This window comes from Nuphar pumila, chromosome 4 (genome assembly GCF_984573655.1).
Source record: "Nuphar pumila chromosome 4, dmNupPumi1.hap1.1, whole genome shotgun sequence".
NCBI lineage: Eukaryota > Viridiplantae > Streptophyta > Magnoliopsida > Nymphaeales > Nymphaeaceae > Nuphar > Nuphar pumila.
In genome coordinates this window covers 87,335,776-87,348,358 of record NC_143252.1, presented here as the reverse complement: position 1 = coordinate 87,348,358, position 12,583 = coordinate 87,335,776, and the positions used below count along the sequence as shown (strand labels likewise).

Below are 12,583 nucleotides of genomic sequence, written 5' to 3'. Positions count from 1 at the left end.
AATGGTTGAACCTCATACCGACAAGCGAGTCTCATTCTTCAGAATTATCCCGCATTTTAAAACGAATGTGAGTTATTTTCAAAAACTTTTTCAAAGGTCAGTTTGACTTGCAAAAGTAAAATTTTACAATAAAAACAACTTGTGTAAGACCCGCAATTTTTCAGAAAATATCTGAATAAAATTCATGAGGCATTTACCGCTAAAAATGGCATTTTTCTCAGAATGCGAAAACGAATCAATTCCTGCGAGCCAGTTACACTTAGGATATTCGTCGAATCGCGAATATATGCTCAAACACTCTGGAAGCCATAACTTCCTATCTGAACAAAATCAAAGGATTCCTCCGAGCCAACTTTCTTAGTGGCATCAATACGAAGATAATGGCGTACTCAGAATTTTTCGGAAAAAAATCACCGAAAACCCGAAATTCTTGCGGGACCCAAAGAAATATGGGTGGGACCCACAAAAATATTTCTCAGAAAATATTCTAGAATAATCTAGAATATTCCAGCACCTTCCAGCATCTTCCAGAGCCTTCCAGCATGTTCCAGCACCTTCCATGGAAGGGATTCTCAGAAAAGCCCAAGGGTAAAGAGGGGAAATCTGAAACTTGGGGCCCAAGTTTCAGAACCTATAAATAGAGGACCCCCCCTCCTTTAGAAAATCGCCAACCCCTCTCTCTCTCCTCCTTTTTCCAAACCTCCCCTACCTAGCCTAGCCCACCTGAGCCCACCTGACCTGGTCTGAGCCTGCCTGACTTAGCCTGAGCCTGAGCCTGCTTGACCTGGTCTGAGCCTGCCTGACCTGGTCCTAACCCACCTGACCTAGGTCTGAACCTACTTGACCTAAGTCTGAACCCAGTTGACTTGAACCTGGTTTGGTTCAAAGTCAAAGTCCAAGTCCTTTTTCGTCCGAAGTTCGAAGTTGATCCTTTTTCGAAGTCGAGCCTCGTTCGAAGCGTTTGAAGCAATCGGAGTCGTTTCTTCCTCAAATTGAAGTAAGTTCGCTTCATTAAACCATCTCTCTCAAGTATTTGATTGTTTGTATATAGCATATACTTTCTGAAGTAGTATCTTGCTTTAGTTCTTGGTTGAGCCCTCTAGGACGCTTCGGTGTTCACGCGCTCGCCTCGTAACTATCGTCGGATATATATATTCGAATACACAGTATATGCGTTCTTCAAAATAGTATCTCACCCTAGTTCTTGGTTGAGCCCTCTAGGACACTTCGGTGTTCACTCGCTCGCCTCGTAACTATCGTTGGATACAGATCTAGGTGTATATCTGCTGATTCTGCCGACGCGTCTTATATCGCACAGGCTATGTAATTTACCTTTGCCGTCGCGTCGTATGATGCCAAGGCTCCCTGCTTTCTGTACTTCCGATTACTGCATTTCCGATTATGCATTTACTTACGCCGTCGCGTCGAACGATGCCAAGGCTTCTGTTTTGTTATATATGTAGAATATTTCGTTCAGTTACACACCCTGAACAATAGTATATGCATTTCCTTTACGCCGCCGCTGTATAAAGCACAGGCTTCTGCTTATATTACATATATGGCGCGTAAGCGAGCGTTCAAATGGAGATCAACTCCAAAATCGCCCATGCGATTCCCTTACCGCTCCTCGTACAAGATTCTGCTTGACGAATGAAGCCCCTATTGGAAAGGCTTCGCCTTTTGGCAAAATGCTCTTTACGTAAAGACTAAATCAATTACGTATGGCCTGGCTATGGCCCAAGGTTCCTGCAACCTTGATGGATGCAAAGTACGCACAACGGTGCGCATCCATTTCCCGAGTTAAGCGTAGCGATTTCCCACCAAAGAGGGGAGATGCCGCTGAAATGGATAAAAGAAAATGCACGCTTTCTCCGTTAAAGAGAGGAAGTGCTGCTGAAATTCCTGAAGGAGCTACAGAATGGCTCAGAAAGAACGTAGCAGAAGTGCTACCCAGTTATGGAACGCCTTCTACGATGTAGAAAGGTTCGTCACACCACTGCCGGTAGAGCAGAGAAGGTGTTGACAAAATGGTTGGCAGAAGAGCTGCCAGAGCCAGTTAAGTGGCACAATGATGCCCTTTGTTGGAACGATGTCAGAATGACTCGTCTCCCTGGCACCTGCAAGGGCACCATACTTGTAAGGGCCGTTGCGCCAAAGTAGTGGTAGCACCTTGACGAGGTCCTGAGCTCGTTGCGTAAAAATACGCCGAGTAGCCGATCCGTAGAGATCGAGTCATGTGCATGCTCATTGAGAATTATCAGACAACCAGACTCGTAAGGGTCGTTGAGCCGGAGTGTGTTGTTTTCACCGAAAGAGGTGAAGTGCTCGTCAAGGCCGAAGTGCCGAGAGCAGAGTTAAGCATGCATATGAATAAAACCTTTGTTCCACGGTGAAAACCGTGTGGTTGATTGGGGTCGGGTACATACTTCTCAAAGGCTGCCCTATAGGCATGCAATGTTCGTCAAGTAATTGTAAGACCGGCAGGCCCCTTTCAGAATTTCTCACCGAGGAAGACGGTGATGGCGCAACCTTGAGTGACATATATTTCACCCGAACCTGATAGAGTTCATTGATGGCCTTCGTCACTCAGAGGTATGGAGGTCGTGGTTATCCTTAAATATCTAAGGATTGAACCCAACTACTGCAGTAGCAGAATGCATTCGGATACCTAGTAAGGATCTCTTCCGGTATGCTGTACCGTCCTACTAGGGGGATGGGGTCAACAGGCCTCTGGGGTATCTAAAATACATAGAATAATCAACCCCCAGATCGTCGCGTTGTCGCCCAGATATGAGTCCCCTAAGCCCAGGGGGAGGTGCAATTATCGAAACAAAGCATTAGCTTAGGTACAACGCTACTTTGAATGTATGAGTGGATGACGTTGTTGAGTCAGTCCTGCATAACCTTTGTGAAGGTGTCATGGTCGGTATACTACTGGACCGATTGGGAAAGAACCCCATTGATATCCGTACGACTAAGAGAAGCTCGGAGAACTGTCCTTAGATTCGTAGGATACGGATGTGCCAAGCATAAAGGCTTGAGCTAGACATCCATTCATGACTCTGAGGAAGTCAAGGCTAAGTCGTAGAGACTTAAGAGGTTATTCTAACTCACAGCCCTGAAGAGGCTTATGCGAAGTCATGACGACTTGCGTGGATGTTCAACTCATAGCCCTGATGAGGCTTTTGCGATATACGCTAAGTCATGGAGGCTTGAGCGTCATATTACGAACTGCGACCCTGAGTGGTCTATGCATTTACTTGAGTTGAATAGATAGGTGTTTGCCTACTTACCAGACCATAAGTGGTTCTGACCCCGTTTAATGGGGATTTCAGGTGTTGAACCTGCGTGGCGATATGCGGAGCAAGGCGGCATCGAGTTCTAGGGTTTCTCTAGACAGAGTTGTACTGCTTCCTTTTTATTGAACCTTCACTGCTTTTCTAAGCAGTAGTGTTGTAATAAACATATGCTTTCGATAAAATGGAACACTTTGGTGGTCAATGAGTTGCTTGGCCACATACCTGTAACGTGCTCGGAGTTTTCTAAAACCGACGACTCATTATCGTCTTATTTCGCTGCTAAAAGTTTTTCTAAGTTCCGCTGCAAAGAAAAAAAAAGGAAATTCATGAAAATTTTAACTTAGCTTTGTTTTGGAAATCCGGGGCGTTACAACTTGGCTTTATCTTTGAGGGAGAACGGGAATAACTTCAACCTCAATGCATTATCCCCAAAATTGTTGATCCGCACTATGGAGCAGATCTCAATAAACTTATCGAGATGACGGTAGGGGTCTTTGTTGCTAAGGCCGTAAAAAGATGGTAACATTTGAATGATGCTGACCTTTATTTCAAAATAGTTTGCTTCTACATCAGGTCTCATGATGCAGGAGGCAGAAGTGTACTGATTTAGCATAAAATACTCCCTAAGAGGATGAATCAAAGAATGGTCATTGGCCATGGCGATGGGATGATGGGCTCTCCTAATGAGAGACTCAGGATCCTCAATATGCTCAACAAGCTTGGGGTCAAGCGATCATCACCCTTGTATGCACCAACAGAGTAAACCGATGCAGCAAATATCCTAATGCACTAAGCGGCCAAACCACAAAGCGAGTAAAACAAAAAGCAATAATGAAAAGCTAAAAATAAACACAACACCACACACTTGCACTCAGCAAGGAATTTGCGAAAAGCAAACTATGAGCACGGTACCAATCGTGTGCAGTCACCTCTAAGGGTATCCTAATAGGTGGGTTGTGCAGGAAAAGTAAATTGGTCTCTACATTATGCAAACATGTGGTTCTGATCCTAAGTACGAAAAGCAAACTAAGCAATCCTAATTAATCAACAAGAATGTAAACTAAACAATCCTAATTAATGAACTGAATTAAACTAGCAACCTAAAATATGAGAACAAACAAAGGCAATAAAGTGAATACTCATATTTCACCATTCCCCAGCAACGGTGCCAAAATTTGATGTCGATTTTGGAAAATGATTTTAGAAATGATATTTTTATGTAAAAATAGCGTGAAAGCTAGACACCAAAAATAAAACTGCCTCGCACGAGTGGTGGAGTCTGGGTCGATCTTAGAGAACAGAGGATACTTTATATTCAAACACGCAACTGAACTATGCTTTATTGCCAAAAATAGAAAGGTATGAGAAAATAAACTACTTATCTATTACATTAATATTACCCTACGCAGAGGGTTTAAATTGGTTTTATTACAACCCAAGAATTAAATAAAATTCAAATTCCTAATTCTAAACAAAAAGCAAAAGTGTCTTCTAGGCTCGCGCCTCATGTCGCTTGTCGGATGCACGCCACCATGTATCTCGCTCGCTTACTTTCACTCCACACTTTCTTGCAAAACACGAACACACCAAGCAGAAAGACGAAACAACTAGCACTATGCTAAAAATATAAATGCGAAATGAAAAATATGTAAAGTACATACAACCATAAAATATGCTAAATAAAAATGCAAATGAAATTATGAAACCTAAAATGCAATGATATGAACGCGTAAATGACAAAACAAAATGTGAAATGACATGTCGTTAAAATAAAATGCCTAAAATGCGATGTCGTGAAAATAAAAATAGCTAAAATGCAATGTAGCCATGAAAAATCAAAATCAGGTGCAGTGAAGCATGAAAACAAACCACAACCATGAAGTGGATGTGAAATGGGATTTTAATGCAGAGATTGAAGTTGCCGTGAAGATGCAGCTCAGGTGTCGAAAATAAGGCTTAGGTGCCGTGAAGTGGCTTTCATGGCAAAAGGGAAGGTCCAACAAATCTGGTGGATCAGATTTGCTTTCACGACATAGCTTCTGGTAGATGCAGAGGAATTCTGGATAAGGTGCCGTGAAGATGCATTTCACGGTGGCTCAGGAATGAGGACAATGCCGGAGGGATGGACTTCCAGCAGAGTAGAGAAGATGATTTCAGAACAGCAGATCAAATCTGCTTTGCCGGTGAACAGGAAATGTCGGTGGTTCAGAGAAGTTCAGGCCGATCTAACGACTCCGACAGATGATTTCGGCAGCTCAATGCAAATTCGGCAGACAAAATGCCTTTGAGGTGCTTTCATGGTAGGTGATCTCACCGTGAAATCAGAGGATTTCATGGTGAATTTTGGCAGATCAAGATGGATTAATGCAGATGCAATTTGATGCTATGTGATGATGCAAATGCTATTAAATCAACACAATGAAGATTTATGCTGAAATGCAATGAAACCAAATCACATAGACAATGATCTACAATACAAGCAAATAAAGGAAACTGAAATTGCGAAATGCGGTATGCAAGAAACCGAAAAAAAAAATGCAAATGAATGAAGGAAATGCAATTATGGATCTATGATGCTTAAACGAATTGAAAAAAAATATGAATCAACAAAAACAAACAACAAACACAAAATACATGAATCGAGATTGAATGAGAAGGGAAGAAGAAGAGGAAGAAGAACTTACCACAATTCGGATTTGGTGTAGGGGAGAATGGTCGCTCCTTTGTCGTCATCGATCCCGTTGAGAGAGTCCGCCGGTAAAAGAGAGGTTGAGAGAAAGAGGAGGGGGAAAGAAAGGGCAAGAAGAACTAGTGGAGAGAGGGGTTGGGAAGAAGAGGGGAAGAGATTGGCAATGGAGGACAATCCCTCTCAAGCCCCTACGTAGGGTATTTAAATAGGAGGGGTTTTGTTCTAACTCCTATCAATTTCTATAAATTCCACAAACGAGCTTAAAACAAAATGTTTTCTAAAAAAAACTCAAAATCTATATTTTTTTTATCTAAACTATTTAAACTTTCTAAACAAAATAATGCACCTTTATTTTTTTAAATCTAATTTGATTAAAAATCTAAATCCTAAAGAAAAATATGACTAACTAATTTCTACACAACCTAATTCTCAAAATTAACTTATAATTTTTGCTTTTTCCAAATTTTATCTTTTTTCGTGCATTTTCTCGAAACTAACACTAAACTTGGGATTTTAATGCAATTCCTTATTGGATCATGCATGAGTTAAATGATTTAAATGAGAAAATAAATGCATGATCAGCCTACCTTTGTTGTTCATGGCAATGGGCCACTCATGCACAACCCACACGGACCGGGTGAGTGGGCAAAGGAACCGAGTAGATGCAAATTCTCCAAACGAAGCAAACTTCAAAAATGATCTTCCATACGATGTGGATATGCATGCTTACGAAAATGCAAATGGGTTTGCAAGACATGGGAGAGCACACACAAACTTTGATAATCAGAATGAGTCAAATTTTCCAAGATCGATAAAGCTCCCTTTCCCTACATTCTCCGAAAAGAATCCCATAGAGTAGCTCTACAAGGCACAACAACTTTTCATAAGCCACAATGTGAGGTATGAGCACATGGTGAGATGTCCCATTATGAGCTTTGAGGGAGAAGGTCTTAGATGGTAACGATGGTTCAATCAAAGGAATGGATATCCAACTTGGGATATTCTTGAACAAGAAATCATAAAAAGGTTTGGTCCTACTGTGATCGTTGCAAAATTTTTCTCTTTTCCCTTTCTTCCTTTTCCTTTTAAGGGAAAAAAGAAAGAGGAGAAGAGAAACCCTTCGCAAGGTCTCACTTGACCTTTTAGAAAAGATGTTTTGAAATTTACTCACCTCCGTTTTGAAATTTTAAGGGAAAATGGAGAGACGGGATTCACTCGTCGGTACGAGGTTCAACCATTCCTGGCGCTTTTACCATGGGTAATTGAACCAAGGATTGAATTCATGCCTTTTGCTTTGCCTAAATTTGTCTAAGAGATTATTCTGAAATCCTAAATACACATGGAATCAGGCTTGTGATATGGCTTTTGAATTTTGAGAAATGTGTATGCTTTTCTTGGAAATGTTTTAGAAATTTGGATTTTTCCAAATGATTTTGAAATAGGTTTAAAAATATCTTTTAGGAAATGGTTCAAAAATTGAAATTGATTTGAAAAAGATTGAAATTTGAATCCAAAAACTTGGGTTTAAAGTGATTTTTGAGATTGAAAAGGAAATTAGAAATTTGAAGTTCTGAAAGTTGAAACTGAAATCAAAAGTTGAAATATAAACTTGTGAAATTTCAGAGGTCAACATTTGGAATCTTAAATCTGAATTGAAAATGAATGTTTGAAGTCGAAAATGGATTTGGAAAAGAGTGATAAAAGACTGAATTTGGAACTTTGAAGTTGGAATTCCAAAGGAATCTCAAACTTTGATTAAGAATTGAATTGGATATTTGAAATAAAAATTCAGAATTGAATTTGAGATGGAAGATAGAATTCAAAATTTGAATTTTTTGAAAAAGAAGTAAAGAAATGAATATTTAAAAATGAAATTCAAAGTCAAAATATGAAATTCAAAATCAAAATATGAAATTCAAAATTGTGAATTTCAGAAATAAGAATTAAAAATTAGAATTTTGATATAAGATTTAAAACTGAATGGAATTGAGAGATAAAAGGTAAATCTGCATTTGTAAAAGGGAAGTTAAAAAATGATTTTGAATCTTAGAAATGAAAATTGTATTTTTGAAAATTCATTTCAAAATCACTTGAAATTTTGAAAATGATTTAAGATAATTTGGAAAGATGGCAAATAATGATGCAAAATGATTAATGCATTGAAAGAATTTGTTTAAAATTGGAATTTTAAAAGCAAATTTCATTCTTTAATAGAATTGAAATGAGATTAAATTTTAATATATTCATGACTATTGTCACAAATATATTTTAATTTAATCTTCATTTAAATTCCAAGAAAGAATAAAATTATTTTTTTGTGCTTTTATAGATATTAAGGCAAGATTAAATTTCAATATATTCATGACTATGGCCACAAATATATCTTGATTTAATCTTTACTTTTAATTTTGATAAAAGAGGAAAATGCATTTTTGAAAATATGATGTTTTTCATAAAGGACCTAAAGTGTAGGTCAGATTTTATTCCATAAAAGATAAAAATTGTAGGTATTGTTCACATTTTGACTATGGTCATAAATGTGAATAATATACTTAGGGTTATTTACCTCTTATTAGGATGGTGCACATGTCATTTGGGTTATCCCACAGTGCTTTTTGAAAAATAAGGTAAAATGAAATGCCACAAACAATTACGAGCATTTAAAATGCAACTATATGCTCATACATTCTAATCTAAATAGAAGAATAGAAATTCTCATTAATATGAAATCACTACAATTGAAATTCCTAATCTAGAAAAAGAAATCAAGGTCTTCCAAGCTTTCTCTGCAAATATGAGTTAGCACAAAGCAACAAAATGCAAGATATAGAAAAGAATTTGAAAATACCATGTTAAAACTAACATGCATATGGTTATGCCTAAGCTATAATGGAAACACATATGCTAATGAAGATGCAATGCCTAATGCATGAATGAAATGCATATGCATTTGCCTAAGTGCAATGCTTATGCTAATGAAGAATTGCATATGCATTTGCCTAAGTACAATGCCTATGCTAATGAAGAAATGCATATGCATCTACCTAAGTATGGTCCTCATGCTAATGAAGGAATGCACATGCATCTACCTAAGTATGATGCTTATGCTAATGAAAGGATGCATATTCATCTACCTAAGTATAATGTTTATGCTAAATGAAGAAATGTATATGATATGATGAAATGGAATAGAAAATGTATATGATATGCTAGATTAAAAAATGCACATAATATATGTAAGTTAGAAATGCCTATGATATATGCGAAATGAGAAATGCATATGATATGCATAAGAAGCTGCAGCAGCTCATGGGCTGCCGTGAATGTACATGACATGGAGATGCAACAACTCATAAGATGTTATGAATGCATATGAGGCTACAACAGCTCATGGGCTGCTGTGAATGCACATGACATGGAGATACAACAGCTCATGGGCTGCTATGAATGCATATGAGACAACAACATCTCATGGGCTGCTGTGGATGCACATGAAAAATGTAAAATGTATATGATATGTATAACTGCAGATGGACTAAATGCATATGCCGCATGAGATGTGATGCATAGGCTGGACTAAATGCATATGCAACTCATATGTAAATACCTAACTTGACTGAATGTCTATATAGAACTAATATGCAAATGACTAACTAATATGCAAGTGATTTGAACTAAGTGTTAATGTGTAGATGCTAATCTATTATGGTGTGCAATGACTAATGCTAACATAGGTGATTAAACTAAGTGCTGAGTGATGTGCTTATATGTAGGTGAATGTTATATGCATCGAAATAATATGTAGGAAATGTAGGTAAGTGACATTTTCATAGTGCACAGAATTAAGGATGAGGGTGAAGAAGAAGAAGGCCATTGTGCAACAATATTGTCACTCAAGTCACATATAAAGCTAAAACCCATGGAATGGTCAAATATAACATCAGTAAGTAAACTTCGAAAAAGGCAACCTTGTCGTCCAAATGCTTGCAGACTAAAATCTTTCAAGTCGATGTAACAGAGTTCATAAACATTAGTCATCATACCTGCTTTCTGTAACTGAGATCCAAAAATGCAGCACAGTTTAATGCTTGCATGTTGGTGATTAATATCTGCTTCTGTAGGGATCAAACATAAGTATTTAAAGAGCTACAACAAAAAGGATTTGGAAAAATCCCATTGCAGCATGTTTTGAAAACTGAAGTAGGTTCTTTGAATTCTAATGGATAAACTTTGTTGACCAAAAAAAAAATCCTAAATGCATGCAGTATTGGCAGCATCAATAGAGAGGTTCCTTGAAAGCCATGCATAAACAACCTATTTACAATCATTCAAGATATCCGTCTCTGAGGTCCCCCCCCCCCCCAAGTATGTTGGTATTTGCAAGCAAGGTTGAACCACTCGAAGACAGATGAACTGCAGCATCAATGATAGCAGGTTGACAAACAGGCCTACAACATTCCTTAAGCGGGTCAACCACACTGCAAGCATCTAGCAGTTCACTTGTATTAACAATTTTTTTTCAAATGTGGCTACATCCTTCACAGGATAAGAGCTGCCTGTAAGATTAGATGATTTGATAAAGCAAATAGCAGGAATGGTACTGTTTGCCCCTCTGCTAGCTAAAATGCTCATAATACCTGAGAAGAACTCATTAGTTGCATGATCTTTTAGGACCAACATGTCAGTGTCTATGTTGTAGTTTCCCTGGAAAATATGCAGTAAAGTGCGGACCTGGGGGCAACAAATGACGTTACCAACAAGTGTTGCCAAAGGTGCAGAACAATCAGATGCAGTTCTGTCCAAACTATTTGAAATGGTGGAAAAGTTTACAAGGCACTTTCCTGTCAATATTGGATTGTATATGCTTGGGAAGGAAGGATACATTGGTGCTAATGGTTCAACATTATAGAGGTTCTAAGGGACCATTGCAGGTGAGATTTTCAATCGGACCAAGCGGGGCCATGGGTGGAACTGATGGCACCAGGTTGTAAGTAACATGTGAAGCAGAAGCAGCAGGAAGCTGGACTGCTATTCCATCCCAGAAACCAGATACCCAAAATACAAATAGAAACCATTTACAGAAGGAACCTTTTAGTTGAACTTCTGCCTTACATTGCCCCATAATGTGTCTCTCTCCTCTGAAATATCGACATCTGCCAAATTTTCAAGTAGCACTATAGAATCCATGGAGGACCAGCTCAAAGATTATCCACTTGAAGCGACAGGTTAACAGGAAGGAGGATGCATTGAAGATGATGAATGCAAAATTAGATGGATCAGATGAGATGATATATGCATAAATGGATATGGAAAATGCTGCAATGGAAATGCCAATGATGCAGAGGATGCAACAATGAGATGCGATGATGAAACATGATGCACAAAAATGAAGAATTAAAAATATGCAGAGAAAACAATAACAAAAGGGAAAATGTTGAATCTAAATGAGCGGTATAATGATATATAGCTGATGAAATAAAACTTTGACACAACTCTGAAGCTTATGCAACAGAAGATGCAGATGGATGAAGGGTCGATGAAATGCTAAGTTACAGAGATGTAGAAATGAAAATTGGGTAATGCTAAAAGGTAAAAAGTGATATAGAATAAACCACAAGAAAGAAAGAAATTACAGATGAAATGATGCGATGTTGAATGAGCATATCATAATGTTTAGCATTGATTGATGTAGATCGATTCATTTGAAATGATCAGGCATATACATTGCATCAAAAACCCGTGGATCTTTCAGAATGAAATATCGGCCTCGAATCAACGTTGATTGAAGCCGATATTTGCAATGTTGAACCACTTGATCGAAAAATGCGATAAATCCATAAGAGAGATTACAATAAAATACCAATACGCAATGAAGGAAGAAAAATTTTAGAAAGAAAAATGAGCAATCAGAAGAAAAGAGAATGGAGAAGGAGAGGGGAAGAAGAAATAAAGAAGAGCGAACCAAGGAGAATAGGGAAGAACTCGGGTGGAGAAGGGAAAAGAGAGAATAGGGAGAGGAGGAGAGGAAGGGGAAAAGGGAGAATAGGGAGAGCTTGCGAGAACTCGATCGATGAGAGGGATGCTTGATGGATGGGAGATGCGAGAGATCGATGATCGATGGTCTCTGTTTTCATCGCAAAATTTTTCCCTTCCCTTCGAGAGAGAGGGGAAACGATCCTGCAAGTCAAACTTGACCAGAGTTTGAAAATTATTTTGAAATACTTGCCTCCGTTTTGAAAATAGCGGGAAAATTTCAAAGAATGGGACTCGACCTGTCGGTACGAGGTTCGATCGTTCCTGGCGCCTTTACCAGGGATAATCGAACCAAGGACCAAATGTGTGCTTGACTTAGCTAAATTAACAAAATTGTGTTCTATCCTAAATGCACAGAGAATTCAGGCATGTGCTATGGAACTTCGCAAAATGCAAGTTGAAAAACAAGATGTATGCTTAGAAGATATTTTGAAGTTGGAAAATGTTTCTATGGCAAATGATGGAAATCGATTTTTCGAAGAAACCCTGATGAAAGGATTTGAAAATCTTAAGCAAGTCTCTAAAGATTTTGGGAAAATCATGAAGGAATGAGAATTCTTGA

General features: G+C 38.4%; 1 pseudogene; it reads right to left on the bottom strand.

Annotated features, from left to right (window-relative positions):
• Positions 1–9,768: 9,768 nt before the first annotated feature.
• Positions 9,769–10,872, bottom strand: LOC149840291 (putative GPI-anchored protein At1g61900 pseudogene; annotated as a pseudogene).
• Positions 10,873–12,583: the final 1,711 nt, after the last annotated feature.